At 29.6% G+C, this 22,714-nt stretch overlaps 1 protein-coding gene across 2 annotated transcripts in view; it reads right to left on the reverse strand.

The window, feature by feature from the left end:
- The window catches only part of LOC129913084 (uncharacterized), a 143,358-nt gene extending 129,890 nt beyond the window's left edge, over positions 1–13,468 (reverse strand). Inside the window, exon 1 of one of the 2 annotated variants that reach the window (XM_055991532.1) lies at positions 12,669–13,468. The gene's annotated coding sequence lies outside the window, so the exon portion shown is untranslated. Of the gene's footprint in view, positions 1–12,549 lie in introns of both variants that reach the window. The other variant, XM_055991531.1, reaches the window with a different exon arrangement.
- Positions 13,469–22,714: the final 9,246 nt, after the last annotated feature.

Here is a 22,714-nt window from a genome sequence, read left to right on the forward strand (position 1 = left end):
ATAGCTATGATACTATCGTATGCATTTTGAAGTTTTTACCAACAATTAAAAGTAAAAAATTCAAGCTTTTAAATGAGACCATAAAACTTGAAGAAACATTATTTTATCCATTGCAATTTTTGTTTTAAATAAAAATTATCTTTTTTGATTCCGTTTTTTTGCTCTTAAGTGTACTTTAGTTCATTTACTACTCATTAGCAAATTAAATTAAGACCCGACTTAACTTTTGTGAATTTACAGTGAATCAAGCCAACATATGCATTTGATGCTCTACTTTCCTTGCTTTTCAGGAAGGTCTTCCAGGATCTGTTCTCCACTGAAAATTTTCCTCCTGAGTTAATTGCGACTGAATTCATGCACACAAAAAATGTTTAATTGACGGGTGAAAGTTTTACCCCACAACCAATCACATTTTCTGAGAATTAGTTTCAAAGAGACTCAAAGGCATGAAAACAAAGTAATTTTCTCACAAAGTACGTTGTTTGTAGACGCATATTCCAGCAATCACGTGTGTCATTTTCCCTAACGAGCATAATATAAGGTACCTTTTTAAAATAAAAACAAAAAGAAAATTAATAAAAAAAAAAAAAACAAAAGTTAGGTATAATGATGCACCGTAGAGTTCACTTAAAATTGAATCAATATTTTATCCTTTGTTATTTTATCAACTTGGAACACAAATTTATACAAATGCCCAAAAATTTTATAATGATAAGAATAGCGACCATTATTTTGCTTCTTAGAAGTGTAAGTATAATTGATGATGTTGAGTTATTTTGGTTTTTGCTAATTTTATATGTATAATTTACTTAAACTTTTATTAGTTGAATTGATTTTCGTACTCTAAATATAGAAACATTGATTTTCATTTTTATTATCTTCATCGGAATGGTTACGAGATGGATTATTTAAAAAGAAATTTGATTGAATTCCTTTTTTTGGAATTTTTTCATTTATATAAAGTCTGTATGTAATCAGTGAAAAACAGGCATAAGCCCACAAATTTTGTTCTGATTTGTGGTGTTACAATTACAAAGGTAAATATAGTCCACAAAAGACTTCTTTCTTGATACCCTTTGCTTATATTTTTACTATTTTGTAAACGTGAAAACTGTGCGTACACAGAAATTATTCAGTTTTATTCTTTTAAGGGCCAATTTTTCAATAGTCAGTTAAACAGTCAGTTAGTACTTATTCCTAAGGATATGGAAAAATTCAATTTTTCAACAAGCAGATATAGCTTATTCCTAAGAATAAAACTATCTGCTTCTTTCGGAGACGAATAAAAATTATTCTAAGGAATAATCTCAACAAAAATATTGTGTCAGTTGTCAAAGCTGTTTTGAAAGAATTTTTAAAAAAATACAGTGGAACACAAGAAAACAAAAACAATCATGAATAAAAATGACGTTTAATTTTAAATATTTTTGAATTTGACAATTTTTTTTTGTTATTCTGTAGAATAAATTATTCTTGATTGAAAAATTCAATGTTTTTATCTGACTGTTTATGAGATTAATAACTTTATTCGTCGAACAGTTAACTGACTGTTTATTAGAAGATTGAAAAATTGGCTCTAAGACTGTTTAAATTTTCAAAATTTTTTCAAAGCCTATCAATGAATTTTCTTAGAACTTTGTTTTTATATGTAAATTAATAAATTTTTAAAAACAGCATAAATTTTTTTTTTTTTTTTTTTGAAATTTGTTTCAAAATTTTTAAAAACGAAAGTTAACTAATAGTGCATATGTGCGTTTTGGCTATTTTCATAAAAGAAAAAGGTGTTTTTTTCCGCAAATTACTTTTTGATGGAAGTTGCATCTTTAAACGTTGACAGACTTCTAAGTCGAGAGGGGTTGAAAAATCCCTTAAGTTTGAAGAAAAGAATAAATCCAGGATTTATTCTGTTCTTAGGAGTCGGAGATAAGGTATTATATTTTTGATTACATTTTTTATTTTTTTTTTATCTGAATGCAAGGTATTTTTTAAAAAAGTACCTAAGGACCCAATTCAGATTTCTGCGTTTTCACAACAGTTTTCCAAAGTGGACTTATTTTGTTCTTACAACTGGTGATTCAATTTTAAAAACAACTTTTAATGCATTTTTGCATTTTCTTTGAAATTAGTGTTAAAATTAAATTAAAATTATTCTGAGAAACTTTTAAATTAAATAAAATCCTTTGTAAAAGTAATAAATCCAAATAGTTGTTTCTAACAGTTTTTTTTTTTTTTTTAACAACGTCCAATTTTTATTATTTACAAAATTACATTATTTTATTCTAATTAGTTTAAGGATTTTGGGGTCAGGAGCTAGATAACACTGGTCTGCAAGGAAATCCTACCTTAAATAAAACTAGCTATACTTTTCTAAAGGATTTTTGTATGCTAATTCCAAATCCGAAGTAAGAATTGACCTAGCACGTCACGTTTTTCAGACATTCCCGTTAGAAAATCTCAAAAACTCATTTTTTTGCAGTTTTCGAAGAAATATTTTGGCGTAATGTAATCTTTTTCAATTAAAATTATTACGGTTTATGAAAAAACTTATTTTTTTCTTTCAAATTCAGTTTCAATCTTCTCAATATCTCCAAGATATCTTAATTTAAGTAAGTTTAGTAGGTTTGGCATATCTTACCATAAAGAAAGTGATCTCTAAATATTAATATATCTTTCTCCCTATAGCAAAAGTATACTTTTCTAATGGACTTTAGTGTGCTGATTTTGAACCCGAACTCTGATTTTTGAGATATAGTAGTTTTTTTTTTTTAATTTTCTTAAAAAAATATTTTTTGATTTTTGGTTTTTGATTTTGTGATCGAATTTTTTTGACTTCGGATTCTAACTCTGCAAACCAAAAACTATTAGAAAAGTATACCTTTGAGTCTAGGAGAAACAAATCTGAAGCTTTACAAGGCAGTTTATCGAATGGTTTATAACAAATAAGATATTTCAAAATAGAAAAATAGTATATAAAATTACAAAACACGTTAAAATTTTGTTAAATGTATTTTACTATGGTTTTCTTTACTTATTTTTGACTTCTTAAATATAATGGGCGTTGATATTTTACATTTTCCTTAATTAAGGTGTTTTTGTTCATGGAGGATTTACTAAAAAATGAAGGATTTCCATATTTCTGCTTTTTTTGTCAATCAGTATTTTAAAATATGACTAAAAACATTAATGTAAAAGAACATATTTGGTGTCAATTGATAGGTCATGAGGAATAAGTCCTCCAAATTTGAGCTCAATGTGACAAATAGTTTTAATTGTATACAAGTTCAAATGAATCTAAAAGTGTGATTTTTTTTAGAAACTACCTACCCACATTTTTCAAAAATCATTTTTACAAAAATGGTACCTGATAGAATTTTTCTGAAAGCAGATTTTGATTCAGGAAAGTCTAATCTTTCATAATATCAAAAAATTATTTGAAGGAGAAAAAATAAGTTAAATTTTGCAGAAAAGTGTAACCTTTGTCTAGATTCATAAAACTTTTTGCAAAAAAATTATCACAGGCTTATAATATAATGTTAGCAAAAAACCAGTTCATTTACAATTATGTTGCTGCTCTTATCAAAGGAATCTTTAGTGAACAAAAAGTCTACCTATTTTTTTGTCTTTTATATACCACAAAAAAATCATCGCTACTATCAGCAAGAGATGATGTCGATCGATTATCCTAAATTTATATATATATTATATATATCAAATAAACCTAGTTAAAGTTTTTCCAGAAAACTCCGAACAACAAAAAATTTAATATTGAATTTTTTTTATTATTTTATTGAAAAATAAAATAAAAAATGAATAAATTTACTTTCCTAGAAAAATTCACTTCAATTTTTTTTTTATATATTTTCAATAGAACCACTTGTTTGGGATTATTTGGTCCTGCCTGCCTGACACTCACGTACAAAAGTACTCAATAATACACAAAAACGATGTGCATGTAAATCATAAAAATAAATGATTGGACAATATATAATATTAATATTCAATAAAATGAAAAAAAAAAAAAAAAATTATATAGAAATTCATCCACTCCCAAAACCGACCACATATTGGCAATTCGATTTGTGCATTCCAAACACCTATGTCGCCATCAATTGACAGGTAAAATAATAATAATCAGTGTTATAGCAGCCACAAGGACTCTAGGCAAAAATACATATTTATTGGGGATTTATTGGATCAACACATATGTGAAATGAATTTTATGGATGAATTTAAATTTATTGCTGTGTTTCCTAAAGTGGCCCGGTGCCCCCATTCTCTACGATAAATGTCTCTTTATACGTTTATGTACCTCTATATCTTCTATATGCTCTCCATACCAACCAACACCAAAACCTATTTCCAAAAAGCTGAAGGACTCGATTTTTTGCATTTTTATTTTATTTTTTTTTTTGTCTGTCCAACTCTATGCACACTTTCTATGTCCGATTTAAGAGTAAATCTTCCTCTTTTTTAGGATTTTTTTTTTTAAGCTGAAATTTTTTATCTCTTGTGTGTCACACCAAAAATATAAAAAAAAAGTCCTTTGAATAATGAAAAGGCACAAACACTTGGGGAGTGGAAAATGGCGGTTCGCGGAGATTTACAAACTGAAAATCAATCGAAGGACGTGAATTTGAAAATATTACCCCAAATGGAAACTGGAAACGTATAGGATGGAAATAAAGGATATCATCCGGGCAAAAGGAGGAAGAGCTGTGATATAATATAATGTATCGTATACGAATGTGAGTATGGGTGCGACTATGTGGAATTTTTAATTTACAATTTCACTGTCAAACATTTTTAATAAAAAAAAAAAAATAGATAGATGGAATATACGTTGAAATGGAGCATTCAGATATTTTTGTTTTATTTATAGTTTTTTTTGTTAGGAATTTTATTTTTTATTTATGTCTCTATATGTATTGATTAAAATATACAAAAAATATATGTAATGCATATTTGAGGGTCTCACGTTCTTGTTTGGTCTTTTTGAAGATTTAAATAGGTGCATAAAGAACACGACTATCGAGTAAACAATTTTATATTTTCTTGTTGCATACTTTTAGGAGCGTTATTTGGGAGTATTTTGGGCGAGTTTTTTTTTAACTTGATTCATATTTAAATTTTTCTATTTTTAGAGTTTCTAGATATATTACAGAGCCACTATACACTTAAAAAACAATAGTTTTTGAATTTTGTCTCTAGAGGACACTATATTCAATTAAGTGATACGTCACATAGCATATAACCAGCAGATAAGGATGACGCTTCCAACGATACCTTATTTGTTCAATTACGATAAGTAATCTAGAAATTATGATGGAACAGATGAGCATACTTTTTGCAAAAAGAGATTTGAATGGAAACATGAGCTTTTTTCTTAATACCAATACTTGACCTATAGAATCTATCTATTACTAAAAAAATGTAGGTAGATATACATAGAAAAGTTGATACTCTTGTTTTGAGTTCGTTATAAAGTGTGGTTTGAATTAGTGGAATATCTAGAATTAATTAAATTTGTGTGAGAGGGATTACAAACATAGTTTTTTCTATTTAATTTACTTTTTTTTTGTCATTTTTTTTTTCTATCATAAGCTTTATATGTTTTATCAATATTTTATCAATAAAAATTGATTTATTTATTTTATTCGGTACATACAAAGCTTTTTGTAATGTGTGGTTCATTTATGCAATTTGATCAATGTTAACAAGTTATATTATTTTTGTTTCAAATGAATTTGGATTTGATGGTTTTAGTTATCAACATATTTTAAGGACTGAAGTTTTAATTGTGAATTTATTGTATTAAAATTTGTATACTTATAAAAACTATAAAGCTGCAAAATTTAAGCTAATTTATAAATTGAATTTAAATATTAAATTCGATTAAAGTTTTTAATCAAATAACTAAGTTGTAATTTCGCCGTGCATTTCCAAACAACTTTAAGAGTTTCAAGTTTCAGTATGTTTTCATAAATTAAAAATCGTAACATTCTGAGCAATTATTAACATGAGAGCAAGTACGTGCGACCGAGTCATGCATTTTCCTTTCACGATGAAAAAAGTCAAGAGAAAGTTAAAAGACTATAATTTTCCTGCTTTATTTTTCATAACATTGCGGGTTTGTTTTTTGGTCAGGTAAATAAATTATTATAATGGTGGAACACTTCTTAAAATTTATAAAAAAAAATTTTTTAATTTTACTGTATTAGGTAGTTGGTAAAATCTATTCAAAAATGGCATTTCAACCTTGTTTTAAAATTTATTTGCAAAAAAAATTATTACTTATTTGTATTCTTTTGAAATACATTTTTAAATTGACATTGAAAAACATAAGATACATACAGTTTTAAAAATTTTCTCTAACCTTAAAGACACGTGATTTCAATCCAATAAGCATTTTTTACTTTCTGTGTTGTATTCAACTGAACTCAATTTATTGAGATTATAAAAAAAAAAAAAACGAATTTTCCGTTCATCGTTAAAAAAAAAAACACTTTTAACTGCAGCTTTTTGAATCAGGGATTGATATAAATTTTGTAATTATCAGATGGGCCTTAAATCCCGTAAAAGGCAAAAAATGAATCAGTTTTAGATACAATACATTTTTTTTCAAAAAAATCCTCTTTCGCATTTTTATAAATTTTAATCAACCTCAAAGAAAAATGACAGAAGTGCTATAATAGAAATCATAATTTTTTTTTAAGGCTTTCTGTTCTAGTGCTGCAAAAATATTATTAATATTAATATTATTACTATAGGATGATTTTAGGAAAAATAATGGAATTGGATAATTTATGAATTCTTATTGCTCCATAGCATCCATTTCTCTATAAATTAAAATAGAATTTAACTATAACTTATAAATTATATATCAGTGCGTTGCTGGTGTCTCCTTGATTTGATACATAGGTTTGAACTAGATCTAATTTTTTAAAAAAAAGTTACGTATACGCCACAGTTGCTTTAAAGGTAGGCAACTGTGGCGTATACGTAACTTTTTTTCAATAGAAACAAATTAAACATTTTTCATCATTTTCCATCTCTTGATCCATTTTTGTTAAGTGGATATAGAAAGAAACCATCTAGTAACAAATTTTTGGAATTTTGAATTTTGTTAGACAAATAAAAACATAAAAACGTAAAAGTCAACATCTAATATATTGCTCTATGAAAACATGCACAAAAAAAGTTGCTTAGGATGTTAAAGCTTTTGATTTATTTTATAAAAAAAAAAAACATTGAAAGACATACAAAAAATTAAAAAATTGTTTTCAAAATTAAAAAAAAAAAACATTTTCATAAATGGTTTTGATGCCGAAGCAGATTATGTCATTAATTTTCTTGCACAACAAAGTGTTTTTAGAAAAAATGTTCTGAAATTAATTTTTATTTATTAAGATGTTTTCAAAAATAATAAATAATAATAAATTAAAATTTCCAGCTCTTAAGAAGAAAGAATGAATATAAAATGGGCATAGCATTCAGGTGCTATAAATACAAAAATACTGCCTAAAGTGGGTTCTCAAAATTTATACATATCTACTAGTCAAGCCCTTCATAATCTTAATACAGTTGTAAAACAGCCTAAAAGTTAAAATTTTCTTAAAAATGCATGTACAACACTTTCCATAATAAAAACTTGGTACACTCTGTTGCTGATTATTAGATTTTATTTCTCATTTATTTATTGAAATTTTTTAAGAAATTATATTGTATAAAATATATACGTATGTAGGTATGTATAATATATATTTTTTTTTCATATTTGGATTCGGTTAAGAAATAAAAAAAAGGGGTTTTATCACAGGTACCGTTAATAATGTATAACAAATACATAATTTGTTCTTGAAAAGAAAAAAACAAAATCATAAATAAATTTGGACTCTTAAAAATGTATACAATTTGAATTGTTTAATTAATATTCATTACATACATACAGGGTGTCCCAAAAGTAATGGATCAAACGAAGTATGCTAATAGGGGATCTTAAGGGCTCTCAGAATTTGGTAACTTGTTCATCCCAAATCCTTACGGTTTTCGATTTAATGCAATTCTTGTGAAATTTCGAAAAATCTCGACTTTGCAACAGTATTTTGCTTCCTGCTGCCATTATTGATTTTTGTTTTTTACAATTCTTTTACTAAAACATTGACAAATAATTAGGAACAATTAATTAATCAAAATATTTTTTATTCCATAAGCCATTTCAATGCAAATTAACTAACAGTTTCAAGTTTTATAAAAAATCAATTTTTTACTTTTATTTGAGAGCAACACCGCAAAAAAAATGTCTATGGTGTGAGAATGGTTTATTATTTTAAAAAGTTGCTCTGTTATTGTAGTTTTCAAAAATGTATAAAAGTTTCCAAAGTTGCAGTTAGATCGCAAAATATTACAATTTGAATTCAACAAAACAGGGTTTTTCAAAGCAAAAATACAAACGAAAATAGAGGCTTTTGTTCAAAGAAAAATAAACAAATAACAGTTCGAGAAAATGTGTTTGTTTTGGTTGTTTTTTGCTCTGAAAACCCCTGTTTTGTTGAATTCAAATTGTAATATTTTGCGATCTAACTGCAACTTTGGAAACTTTTATACATTTTTGAAAACTACAATAACAGGGCAACTTTTTAAAATAATAAACCATTCTCACACCATAGAAATTTGTTTTGCGGTGTTGCTCTCAAAAAAAAGTAAAAAATTGATTTTTTAAAAAACTTGAAACTGTTAGTTAATTTGCATCGAAATGCCTTATGGAATAAAAAATATTTTGATTAATTAATTGTTCCTAATTATTTGTCAATGTTTTAGTAAAAAAATTGTAAAAAACAAAAATCAATAATGGCAGCAGGAAGCAAAATACTGTTGCAAAGTCGAGATTTTTCGAAATTTCACAAGAAATGCATTAAATCGAAAACCGTAAGGATTTGGGATGAACAAGTTACCAAATTCTGAGAGCCCTTAAGATCCCCTATTAACATACTTCGTTTGATCCATTACTTTTGGGACACCCTGTAGAAAAACTTCAAAGTCATTAATTATTTTTTTAAAGTTGGTGTCACGCTCATTTTCGAATATATTTTTTCAAACAACTCCGAAAATGTACTTTAATAAAATTTTATTTTTGATTTTATATACAATATACATTAGACTGATTCAAAAAAATTTTTTTTTATTTTGTTCAAAGCATTGTTGAAAATATTGTTGGAAATGACGACAAAAAAATACTGTAAAAGTTTCAGCCCTTAATGTTAACATTTAGTACCGCCGCATCGCAATTTTCTATTTCCCATACGATTTGTATGGGAAAGATTGTGTATTTGTGTTTTGTGTAGAATTTTGTATCAAAAAGGCTAAATTTAATCATTTTCTTGTATAAAATTGAACGCTCTACAAGATTGCATTTATGAAATTAAAAAAAACGGACGCGAAAAATTAATTAAAATAATTTTTAGTTGAAAAAATGAATAATTCGAATTTATTGAAGAAATCTAATATGATAGTTTTAGGGGTTTGAGAGTCATATAAAAGGATCTGTGAAACCAAAACACAACATATAATACAAATATTCGAAAATTTTGCCAAATTTTTTGAAAAAACATAACAATTTCGTCAAAATCGGAAAAAAAATGAGAAAAAATTACTTTTTATATTTTAAAGTTGAATAACTTCGAAACGTGGGGGTAAATCAAAAAAATTAATAGGAGCTTTTTTGTAGAGCGGACAATTTTATAAGAAAATGATATTGTCAAGCCTTTTGGATGAACCATTAAAAAGATACAAAATTCTAAACACAAATACACAATCTTTCCCATACAAATCGTATGGGAAATAGAAAATTGCGATGCGGCGGTACTAAATGTTAACATTAAGGGCTGAAACTTTTACATTATTTTTTTGTCGTCATTTCCAACAATATTTTCAACAATGCTTTGAACAAAAGAAAAAAAAAATTTTTTTGAATCAGTCTAATATACATATGTACATTAGGGTGCTTCTTATATGGTCGAAAAAATCTTTTTTCGATTTTTAATGGGACACCCCTGCATTATGTTCTAGGTTCTACCATATAAGCATAGTGTATGGTATTTTTTCCGATTTTAATATTAAAATTTAGGGGTCGCTACCATTTACTAAAGATTTAAGTAAAAAAAAAAGATCAATTTCAACAAAATTTTTTTTGTTACAATACAAAGTACGTTTAAGACCCGATTTTTCAATCTTCTAATAAACAGTCAGTTAACTGTCTGTCGAATAAAGATATTAGGCTCATAAACAATCAGATAAAATCACTGAATTTTCAATTAAGCTATTCTACAGAATAACACAAAAAAATGTCAAATTCAAAAATATTCAAAATTAAACTTCATTTTTATTCCGCTGTATTTTTATCAAAACTTCTTTCAAAACAGTTAAAGATTTAATATAAAGTACTTAATTCTGATTACAAATTTTTAAATTTTCTGAGAAAAAAAAAACAAAATTTGGTGTATTTTTCAAAACTTTGAGTTGTGGTAGCGACCCCTAGAACGTGTTTAAACTGGACCAAATTTTACTCAATTTATATTTAAGGCAGGAAGAACAAAATGAAAGTTTGTCCCATTAAAATTTCGAAAATTGATTTTTAAGAAGCACCCTAATGTACATACTGTATATGTATGTACATTAAGGTGGTCCTCATATTGCTTTTTGCCAAAATTCCACGGTGGATGGACATCGTTTAGTTCTAAATAAAAATAAATCTCTAATTTGTGCAAATTTTTATTTTAACTGCCAAGTCTCCCGGTACTATTTGGAATACCTTATATAAAATTAGAAAATTTCCATAAAAAAAATGAAAGGAAATAAAGTTTTACATGAAAATTTCACGTTGAATCCGGGAGAGAAAGTTAGTGAAATAAAAATCTAAAAAAAATTGTTCTCAGTATTTCCAATTGTTCTCAGCTATTCAACTGCATGTCGCAACAAAGGAACAGCCTAATTTACATTATACATATGAATGTAAATGCTTTTGTACAAATTAAAAAAGAGGTTCTATTTCAAATACCGTTAAGATACTTCCGTTAGAAAATGATTTTCGAAAAAAAAAACTTTTTTCATTAAAAGGGAGACCTTGTTTAAGAACTAATATTTGAAATATTCAAACACAACAATACGCGCCATTTTTGAGAAAATTATATTTTTCTAAGAAATTTTTTATATATAAAAATTATTTTCTTAAAATTTTTTTTCTAAAAATACCTTTTTATACAAGTAATAAAATGGCATATTTGGTTTTTTGTAAAACATCATTTAAAACGGTTAATTATAAAAACAGATTTTATTTTTTACTCTACTTATGAAATTTCTTGAAAATATCAAACTTTAAATTTTTCCTAATTTTCTTGAATAAAAAGCTTTAACATTAGAATTACTTTTAGCATAAGAGCAAGTATGTGGGACCCCAGTCGTACATTTTCTTTTTTTATCAAATCCTTTTATTTATAAAAATATGTATATTTTAGGTTAGTTTAATAATAGAAAAATTCACTTGTTGCAAAAGAAAACTTTGTTTTGGTTGAAAACAGCAAAAAAGTAGCAATTAACATCAAGAAATTACTTCCAGGGGTACTTACATTTTTGTTGTGTCAACAGGAAATAAAAAATTGAAAAATTAGTAGGTATGTACCTATATATGTATAGAGTTACCTACATACTTACTAATTTTTCAATTTTTTATTTTCTACCTGTTTTTCTTTAAGTTAATTACAATTATCCTGATTCAGAATCAACTTCCTTCTTATTAAATAATACCCAAGCCTACGTAAAACAAATTAATCTATAATCACCATTCCTTATCACGAGTTATAAATAGCTATGCACGACAAAGAAAAAAACTGTAACCAAACAAAAACTAAACGCAATCACCCTATTAGTACTAAGAACCTCTCCAAAAACATAATGCTGAATAAGAAATTAAAAAAAAAAAAAAAGAAAACCCCAAACCAACCCATTATTTCTCCCCTTCAAAAAAAAATATAAGTGAAAAATTGGCAAAATTCAAAATTGAAAGGTGGCGTGTTAATATACAAATATTCTCAAGGAAAATTGCAGCTTGAGTCAAGCAACAATGTGGGTTCTAAACATTATGTCCATTAATAAAAATAAGTAGGTATTGTATTTTTACGCCCCCTCTTGTTCGACCAACATATAAAAGGGTTGCAAGAAGTCCTTGAAGGAAGAATTTTCTCAGAAATACAAAACCTTCCCACTTACACAACTAACCAGCTCAAAATAGGTACCTACTGGATATAAAAAAAAATTGAAAAATGAAAAAAAATGAAAAAAACAAACAATAAACCAGAAGAAAAGGAGAAAAGTCAATGAATGATGAAAATGGAAATGTTGTATAGAAAGGAGTGCCACAAAGTACAAAAAAAAAAAAATATTATAATCTCAGAAGAATTCCGTCAGTCCGTTCGATTAATGATTAGACTCAATAAATTATTCACACAAATCTTTTTGCACAAAATTATTTTGTTTGTTTGTTTTTTTTTTTTTTACCTTTTGCCCTTACTTTTTTTTATTTTTTTGTATTCCTTCGAAGGATTGTATATATTATACCCGGGATTAATAGAGACAGCGGCAGCGCTCAACGCAACGGTACACAAAACGAAGAATACCTTTTTTGTGTTGAGGAGCGTGGTCCTTGTTCCAGTGTCAGGTGTATTAGTTTGTATCCACAAAAAAGGTTGCTTGCTTTCAATATAGTGGCAACAATGCGTACGAGTATTTTGTTGTATATCCTTCTTTTTTATATTATTTAACCTCCTCCCGAGAGGATTGAAGAAGGCCTTCGAACACACACACACAAAACCCACCACAACAAACAATAACAACAACCAAAAGGGAAAAATAAACCAACAAACTTTGCAACTTTTCCAATTATTTTTTATGTATTTTTTTTTTTTTTTACTTCTTCTATGCACACTTTCGATAGATGTCACTATCTCTAGTGACAAATCACTTTTTTAGATGACACTATCACTGGGGAATTTTTTTTGATTTTTTTCTATATTTTTCATTTGACATCCCCCCACTGAATGAGATTTTAATTACAACTTTTGTGGGACGAGTTGAAAAAACAAAAATAATTTCAAAAAACTAAAAAAAACAAGGATATCTGGTTTTGCGAGTTTTTTGTGCAAAACTAAAGAGAGAAAAATCCGCCCGAACCGAAGGACTAAACAAAAGAAAGAAATTAAGTTCTAATTTATAAAATCCAGACCAGAAAAATAGGAATGGACCAACAAGCAAAAGACCGGAGAAATGGCACCGTTGACCGAATTTCTTTTGACCGTTTTTTTTTTTTCGTTTTTTTTTTCTGATTTTTGTTTGGTAATCCTTGGGTTTTTTTTTATATTAGAAAAACCGTTAAGAAAAATAACATACGCGCAAATAACTGTTCCACTACGATGTGCATTCAATGTGAGACTAGTGAAATTCAAAATATTTTTAGTATTTAAAGAGTCATTATCGAGGGGTAGAGCTTTTTTGGGCCTTTTCATTGCATGACCTAAAGGAGCTTTTGTATAGAAAGAGTGATTTTGTATCCCTGAAAATGTGTATAAAGAGAATTTTAACAGCTGGCAAGACTTGGGAAGAGTAGGATTTGTATTTGTAGAGTTCAATGATCGAAAAAAATTACTCAATTTTGAGTGATTTTAGTACATTTTCAAATTGAGTTACATTGGCAAGTCTAAGAGAAAATCGTTCTAAAGTTGTGAAAGGATATGAACTTGAGGGGGGTTAGTATCATCGTTTATAGATAGATATTTTATACTCGTACAAATTATTAACATTGAAGCTTTGACTTTAAGTCTTTATTCTTCGAAGAGGAAGTCACGGAGATTGTTATTGCATCAGGTTCTTTTCATGTTTTGTTTCATTTGTTTTTTTTTTTTTTCTGTCTTTGTGGTATATTATACGAGTATGTTTGTATGTTGTGTCAAGGTCAGTTAGATTAAGTGACAACAATAGAATCAGTTACATCACGATAACAGTTTTGATGTCCTTGTTGAATGGAATTAATATTTTTTGCCAAGAATTGAAGATTTCAAAAAAAAAAAAACAGAATATAAGAGTTTAATAGGGCTCATTGTTAGACTCTTTTTCTATTGAGTTAGTTTTCTACGAAACTTTGACATGAAACAATATTCTTAGAAAATGATATATTTTGGATAGAATATTGGAAAATTATTGGGAAATTTAAGGTATGCTATAGAAGAGCTCTGAAAAGAAACATGACTATGAACGAGATTCGAAGAAACTATTAGTATTTCAAATAATTCTGTCCACCTGCTTCTCTATCGGTCTGTGAATCTACCAAATACAAGACTGTAAAATAGAGAAACTAAGGAGATGTGATTGATATCAAACGAAATCAATTAAGACGAACCAAGTAATTTGACATAATTGAGTTGAAAATAGAATATGTGTTGTTTGTTATAAAAACAATATTGCCAAAAATAAATACATAGCTCTTGAGAACAATAATAAAGAACAATTAAGGGAAAAGTAATTAATTCATAGTTTATTTATTTGTAAATTGGTATTTACTTAATGGCTTACCTATATTATTTTTTTCTTTATTAGGTATATTATTTTCAAAATCTTGATATGACTACGTTGTAAGTACTACCACCTGTAGTACAACTTGGTCTATTGGTTGTTACAATAAACTATTAAACCTGAAGTATACTTGGTTAAAATCTTTACCTCTTTGACTATGTATTTTTTTCAGGAATACTGTCAATTGCAACGAATTGAAAGGTCAAAGGTTAATCTTTCTGTTTTCTTATTTCGGCAACGTTGGGTTGAGGGGGCAAAAATATTGTAAGGATTTTACTTGTGATAATATGAAAAATTCACTTTGAGCAGCAAACCAATAAACACAAACCGATATTGAGCGCTTATGTTTTCTTCGAATATTGTTGAATAGCGGAAAATCAATGCAGAATTTTGCTCCAAATTTGAATTTTTCTGTCCAAAATGTTACAAGCACAAAAAAAAAGAAAAAACGAGGTTTCAAAATCACTCTAAATTAATTATAAAAATTATTCGATATTCTACACTGTGCACATTTCAGATGAAGGTCTTAAGGGGTTATATCTAGTTGTAAGTGCGAAAAAACGTTCTTTTTTTGTGGATTTTTTGTGAAGAGATATTTAATTAAACATAAAGAATTCAAGTACATATAGCAAATTTTTTGTATAAAAAGAATTCGTATTTAAAAAAATATTGGGTTCCGTTATTTTTGTAGTAGATCTCCTAGACGACCTCCAAAAAAAGGTGTCTGGCGGTGAGCAAGATATCTCTGATCCAAATCACCTAAAATTAAAACAACCAAAAGATTAATTTCCAGGATAGACGTATGCAGGTAATGAACGAAGGAGTAGTCAAAATTTTGATTTTTGACAAAATGCAAAGAAAAAAATCGTTTTTTTTCACGAAAATTTACACTTTAAAGTGGCTTAAAAAATTTTAGTCAAAAACCTTATTCCTTCGTTCATTACCTGAAAAAATTATCTAAGAGAAATTTTAATCACCTACTTTGAAAACACGGTTTCGATAAAAACGCGTTTAAAAATTTTGGGAACCATGTAAACTTACTTAAAAAGTCTTCACATATACGTATTTTCTCGGAAACTAATTGGGCTCCCGGAAATTACGCCATAGGAAATTACGCCAGATTTTTTTTTTGGAAAAAACGCCAGAATATTTCTTTTGGTTAAAATTGGAAAAAGCACCAGAAAATAATTTGGAAAAAACAGCAGAAACATTGGAAATTGTGCAGACAGCTATGGAAAAAAAGTCGGAAAATGAAATGGAAATTAGGCCAGAAAATATTAAATTCTGGCTTAATTTCCACATTTCATTTTGGAAAAAGAACCTGAAAATTAATAAATAATTTCTGGTCTAATTTCCACATTTCATTTTGGAAAAAAGGCCAGAAAAGTTTTTTTCAATTCTAACAAAAAAAATGGATAAAATACAACTAGACGTGATCTGGAATAAGCGATTGTGTACCTACTTACTAGGGGAGGGGATTGGGTCAACAAATTAACGGCCGGGGGGGGGGGGGGCGCGCCGGGGCCAGGCGTTGCACCGCGTCGCGAGTCCGGCTGCCATCGGCGGCGCGCCGCGCGGCGGGGGGAGGCGCGTCGCGATACGCGACGCAACCCGCCGCAAACCGCCACACCCCGCTGCGCACCGCCGCGCCCCGCACCGCGCGAACCCGCTGCCCGGCGCGCCGCCGATGGCAGCCGGACTCGGGACGCGGTGCAACGCCTGGCCCCGGCGCGCCCCGCGACGCGCCCCCCCCCCGGTCGTTAATTTGTTGACCCAATCCCCTCCCCTAGTAAGTAGGTACACAATCGCTTATTCCACATCACAGCTAGTTGTATTTTTACTTACTTTTTACCGACTTCCAAAAAGGAGGAGGTATTCAATTCGCCTGTGTTTTTGAAGTTATACTTCTTATGGGAGGGTGAGAATGAAAATTCACTTTTTGACAAGAATGTCAAAGGGATTATGACGCGATCACCCTGGGTAGCAGGGATGTCGTTTCACCTTTAGAGTAGTCAGTACTTTAGTATTTAAAAATGCAGTACGCCGCAGTACGGCAAACATAAAACACACAACACGTTGCAAGTTACATGTGGCAAGTTGCATGTGGCAAGTTGTATGTGGCAAGTTGCATGTGGCAAGTTGTATGTGGCAAGTTGCATGTGGCAAGTTGCATGTGGCAAGTTGTATGTGGCAAGTTGCGTGTGGCAAGTTGCATGTGGCAGGCTGCATGTGGCAAGTTGCGTGTGGTAAGTTGCATGTGGCAAGTTGCGTGTGGCAAGTTGCATGTGGGAAGTTGCATGTGACAAGTTGCATGTGGTAATTTCCATGTGGCAAGTTGCCAGGGTTGCAAAAAGCTCAAATTTTGAGCTAGCTCACTTTTGAGCTAAGCTCATTTGAGCTGAGCTGAAAGTGAGCGCCCCCAACTTCCAACACCTATATCTCGGAATTTTGAAGAAAATGAAAAAAATTTTTTTGATGCCAAAAGGTAGCGGGGACTCAAACCTACATTTGGGTACAACTCTTATCCCTGTAGGTCCACGCGTTCTCAAACCGGGAGAACTTAAATGTAAAAAAAAAAATAGACACGATTCTGAAAAAATAGGCATGATGCGGCGGTTTAACATGGAAGGCGATTTTTTAAAAATCTGACAATGTGCAAAGCGTAGGCCCATGACACAAGCTATCATTTGGCATCACTCCCAAAAATTGCTCTCAAGCGGTTTAGCTTCTAGGAGCGTTGAAAGATTCGGGGATTTTTCGAAAAAAAATTTTACCACAACTTTCAAAGGCCATTTTCTCGGGTTTTTGAAAAAAATCGAAAAACCGGATTATACCACTATCGGGTAGCTGAAAATATAAGCTTTCATATGGCACCACTCCCCTGTTTCTAGATCAAAGCGTTCGAACGCCTATATCGCGGAGTTTTGAAGAAAATGAAAAAAAATTTTTTGATGCCAAAAGGTAGCGGGGACTCTAACCTACATTTGGGTACAACTCCCATCCCTGTAGGTCCACGCGTTCTCAAACCGGGAGAACTTAAAAGTAAAAAAAAAAAATAGGCACGATTCTGAAAAAAAAGGCATGATGTGGTGGTTTAACATGGAAGGCGATTTTTTAAAAATCTGATAATGTGCAATCGTAGGCCCATGACACAAGCTATCATTTGGCATCATTCCCAAAAATTGCTCTCAAGCGGTTTAGCTTCCAGGAGCGTTCAAAGATTCGGGGATTTTTCGAAAAAAAAAAAATTTACCCCAACTTTCAAACGCAATTTTCTCGGAATTTTGAAAAAATTCGAAAAAACCGGATTGTACCGGATTTTTTTTTATGATAAAAAAAGAAATATTTTACTAAAAAAATAGAAATATATTTACTATTAGAGCCCCCGCACACTACAAACTTTCTATCGGCCAACAGTTTAGTCGGTCTCTTAATCAGAATGAAAATATATGAGAGTGCGCACACTACAACGATTAAGTATCGGCCGATAAAAAAGTTTGTTTGATCGAAAAAAAAGTTTGTTTTGCTACACAATTGCCTTCAAACTAAAAAGTTTCCTAGCGACCCGACTGTTTAGTTGGCTGCTTGTGCGCACACTAGAAGCCCAACCCGACTAAACTATCGACCGATAGAAAGTCTGTAGTGTGCGGGGGCTCTTAAAAAAACCAAGAAAAAAGATCACGAAAAATTATCTGTTTTATTTATAAAAATATCCATGTGTTAAAATATTTCCATTAATAACTAGAACCAAACATCTTAAGCTATGGTGTTTTATAAAAGTTTAAAATATCTTCATATTTCATTATACTTTCCAAATAAAAATCGATGTATCTCCTTACCCATCACAGCTCAGCTCAACTCACTTTACCTTAGCTCACCCAACAGCTCAGCTCACCGACAGCTCAGCTTACCCAACAGCTCAGCTCAACCATCAGCTCAGCTCACTTTCAGCTCAGCTCAAATGAGCTGAGCTATGGTACATAGCTCAAAAGTGAGCTAGCTCAAAATTTGAGCTGGGCTGTGAGCTGAGCTCAGCTAACTTTTGAGCTTTGTAGCAACCCTGCAAGTTCCATATTGCTACTACTAGTGCTGAAGCACACACAATTCTCATTAAATTACCATATCGCACATTTTATGCGCAATTCATTTACTTTCGTTAACCATATACCGTACGTTCTGAACCGCACAACATGAGTAAATTTCACAGAATAAATTTAAAATTACATGGACTCAAGGAGGATGAAAGAATTAATTTATTGTTCACTTGATAAAAATGTAAAAAAAACTAAGTGTGGATTAATTACTTCATAATAGAAATTAAAAATATCAAATGAAATTATTTACATATACTGAATGAGAAGTATAACTTCAGTCGCGTGTACATGTGTACACACACTCTTTTTTTTTTTTTTTTTTTTTATGTTTGTTACCGCATAACTTTGCACTGAGTGAACCAATTTTGATCATTCTTTTTGTATTGGAAAGCTGATGGCTGCAATGTGGTCCCATTTCAATTTCGTTCAGTTAAAGCCATAGGAACTATTAGAAATACCATAAAAACCAGTTTTGATCCGTGGAAGTCGGTTCAGTTTTTTGATAAAAAAGATTATAACCATTTTTTTTGTTAGAATTGTAAATATGTAAAAACCGTTTTCTGGCTCTTTTTCCAAAAAAAAAAAGGAAAAAACGCCAGATTTTTTTCTGGCTCTTTTTCCAAAGCAAAAAAAGGAAAAAACGCCAGAATTTTTTCTGGCTCTTTTTCCAAAACAGAAAAAGGAAAAAACGCCAGAAACTTTCTGGCTTTTTTTCCAAATTTTTTTTTCTGGCTTTTTTTTCCATTTTATAAAATGGAAAAAGCACCAGAATTTTTTTTTGGAAAAAATGCCAGAAAATCGGAAATATTCCCAGAAAAATTTTGCACTTTTTTCCTAGGAAAAAACGCCAGATTTTGTATGAAATTTTTTTTGGCTTTTTTTCCAAAAAAAAATCTGGCGTAATTTCCTATGGCGTAATTTCCGGGAGCCACTAATTGCTGTGCCAATGTGAAATTTTTCTACAGCATTCTTATAAGTATGTACTTCAAAATATGCAAAACAAATTATTTGATTTTTTTTTAAATTACAACTAGGTATTACCCCTTAAAAGAATTGTAATGAGATTATTGAATGGATAGAAACATAAAATAACCAAAGTTTTGTAGAAAAATTAGGAAAAAAAAATATAAAGAAGTTTTTAAGTTTTAATAAAAAAAATCGAAAAAATTTAATATGGATAGACTATACATACCAATGATTTTTAGTGTTTTTTTCCCACCTATAGTATCTAATAGCTCACTTGCAATACGTAAAAAAATCATGTTAATATTGTTTATAAATCAAAACATCCAGTTTTTTGTTTCTACTAAAAAGTTTTCGGAGAATCGTTTCAAAATAAACGATTCAATTAAGCCCTTTACTCGTCACTTGGTTCATAAAAATATAAATGTGACCCAAGAACTCACACATCAAACTGGTCGGTTCATAATATTGATGATTAAAAGAAGTTAGACAGAGAAGTTTTGTTTACCAACAAAAAAGAATTTCTTTACCAACTGCAATTTATGTAGGAAAAAAAGTTACGTATGCGCCACAGCGACGATTTATGTTTAAACTTTGAAAACTGATACAATTTTTGTTTGGGGTTTGAGCTTTAATGGGTGTTCTATTCAAATTATAAATAAAAACTAATTATAAATAAAAACCTGTTGGGGTCATCGCCGTTAGATGCTGACCTTTAGTCCAAATGCATTTCGCCCAGACACAACAGTTGAGCTCATTGGTTAGATGTTGTTGTACCCTTCTAAGACGCTAAATTTTTGTTCGATGTTTTCCGACACTGGTGAATTTTAAAATTTAAGGGGAATTTATATACATTCATGCATCTAAAAAGAGTAGGTATTTCCTGTAGTCTGGCAGAAGAAAAAACGAAAACTCAAATAAGATAAACGGAACAAAAAATTTGGTGTCTTATAAGAGTAAAACAACATCTAACCAATGACCTCAATTGTTGTGCCTGAGCGAAATGCTTTTGGACTGAAGGTCAATAAATCCTTAGCAGGTATTGAAATTAATTCAAAAAAGTCCACAAAACAAAAAAAAAATTTATTATTTTTTCCATTATTTGAGTTTTCTTCTTCTTTACATATCAAACCAATCAAACTTATCATACAAATAAATTGAGAGTTTCTTATTTTTTTCTTACTACTATATATTCATACTGTCATTTCAAATTCTACAGTTCTAAGTTCAAGGTTCAACAAGTCTGCTTGTACTCAATTACAAAAAAAAAAAAAAAAAAAACAGTTTTTTAGCCAAAATAGTTGAATGGTCTCTTTTGACCTCAAGTTCATTCATTAAATGAAACATTAATGTCATAAATCTTTTACTTTTTCATACCATCAGTCATCACACATCCTCTTTTTTGGTCTCCTCAAAAGCGATTGGAATAAGAGTCACTTAATACATTTTGAAAAATTTCACTTATATAAAAAAAAATTTCACATATTTATTCTTTAACCTTAGGTAGTTTTCTTTATAAATAGCAATTTTTGACCGCAGTTTTATCTCTTTCTGATGTTTATTTCTTCTTCAATAAATATCTATATCCTGTCAGTGTATTGATTAGCAGTAAAACTATCATAAGTAGTCAAAATAACCATCCTTGTACCATGAGTGGCGTTGATTTATGTGTCATTTGCTCTCCAAATTTTACCTGTTGAAAAATTATTTTCCCGCCCCAAAAAAAAATTTCTCTTCTGATTGCCAAAAGAACGTCTGTGTACACATGTTTTCCTCCCCCCTAAAGGTAAATTGCATAAATTAATTCTTCCGCAATTTAGCCAAGCATGTAGTGCACCTGCGGCACGCGTATTTTCGGTGGTTAAAATAGCCCCATTCAAAGCTTTCAAAAAAAAAGAAAACTTTTTCTAGGCTATGTTTTTTTTTATTTGAAAGAGAGAAGGAAATTAAGAGAAAGTTTTCATAGAAAAAAGCTTAATCATGCGCCATGGTATCAAAGTGGATTCTATGTTTTAGTCGCAAAGAAGCTTGTTTATTGGGTTGTGGACATGTGGTAGATGTAACATATTTTTATGTAGTCTTATTAGATGTGTTTTTGTGCATGACTGAAGAAGATTGTATCAAAAATGCACTAAGAAATTTATTTTACTTTCTATCATTTTGTAAAAACCATGCTATAATTTTCTAGGATAAAAAAAAGATTTAATAGAAGTCCGAACTGTTAAATAATTGGAGGAAGTAAAATTAGTGGCAGAGGCGTACTTTGAGCTACCGGGTCTCCGTGGCAAAATAATTTTTGTTTTCTCTTAAAGTGATTTTGGTAACAAATTTTAATATGGTATTAGTACAAGCAAAAATATTTTTGTATGCTCAACGAAGGTCTTTCATACGAAGGTCTTAAAAAAATTTAACTTTTTTCGTTGTTTTTTTTTTAAACATGTTTTCAAATATGCGCAACATAGTCTTAGCTATATATTATTAAACTGCTGAATATTAAGAACAATCTTGCATTTCAAAAGTTTGCCCAATTTTGCAACCCTGAAAAAAGACCCTTCGAAAAAACTCTTCATAAACGATCCTTACTAATAGATTTTTATATTATTCCATTGTATTGAAAAATTTTCTACAGGGATACGTTTTAAAATATGTACAGGAATAGTGTTCCATATTCCAAAAGAATCGTTACAGTAGTTTTGAAGTTATGAGGGGCATCAACATTTTTTTTTTTGCTTAATTCCTTGGAAACTATGATATTTATCTAAATGAAATCTTTAATAAGTATTGACTAAAAACTAACAGGTCATTGAATAATTATAAAAAATGTCTATAATATTGCAAAATTTTATAAAAAATCAGTTAAAAAACTAATTTTTAAAACTTAATTACTCAAAGACTATTTAATGAAATAACTTGAAATTAAGAATAAATTAAGCTTTAAGCTGGATAATTATGTGCCTTTTTTGATTTTTAATAATTTTTTTAATCCCGGCTAATCGATATGTAGGTAAGCACTTTAGTGGGTTTAACTGTACGAAGAAAAT

Source organism: Episyrphus balteatus, chromosome 3, assembly GCF_945859705.1.
Source record: "Episyrphus balteatus chromosome 3, idEpiBalt1.1, whole genome shotgun sequence".
Classification (NCBI taxonomy): domain Eukaryota; kingdom Metazoa; phylum Arthropoda; class Insecta; order Diptera; family Syrphidae; genus Episyrphus; species Episyrphus balteatus.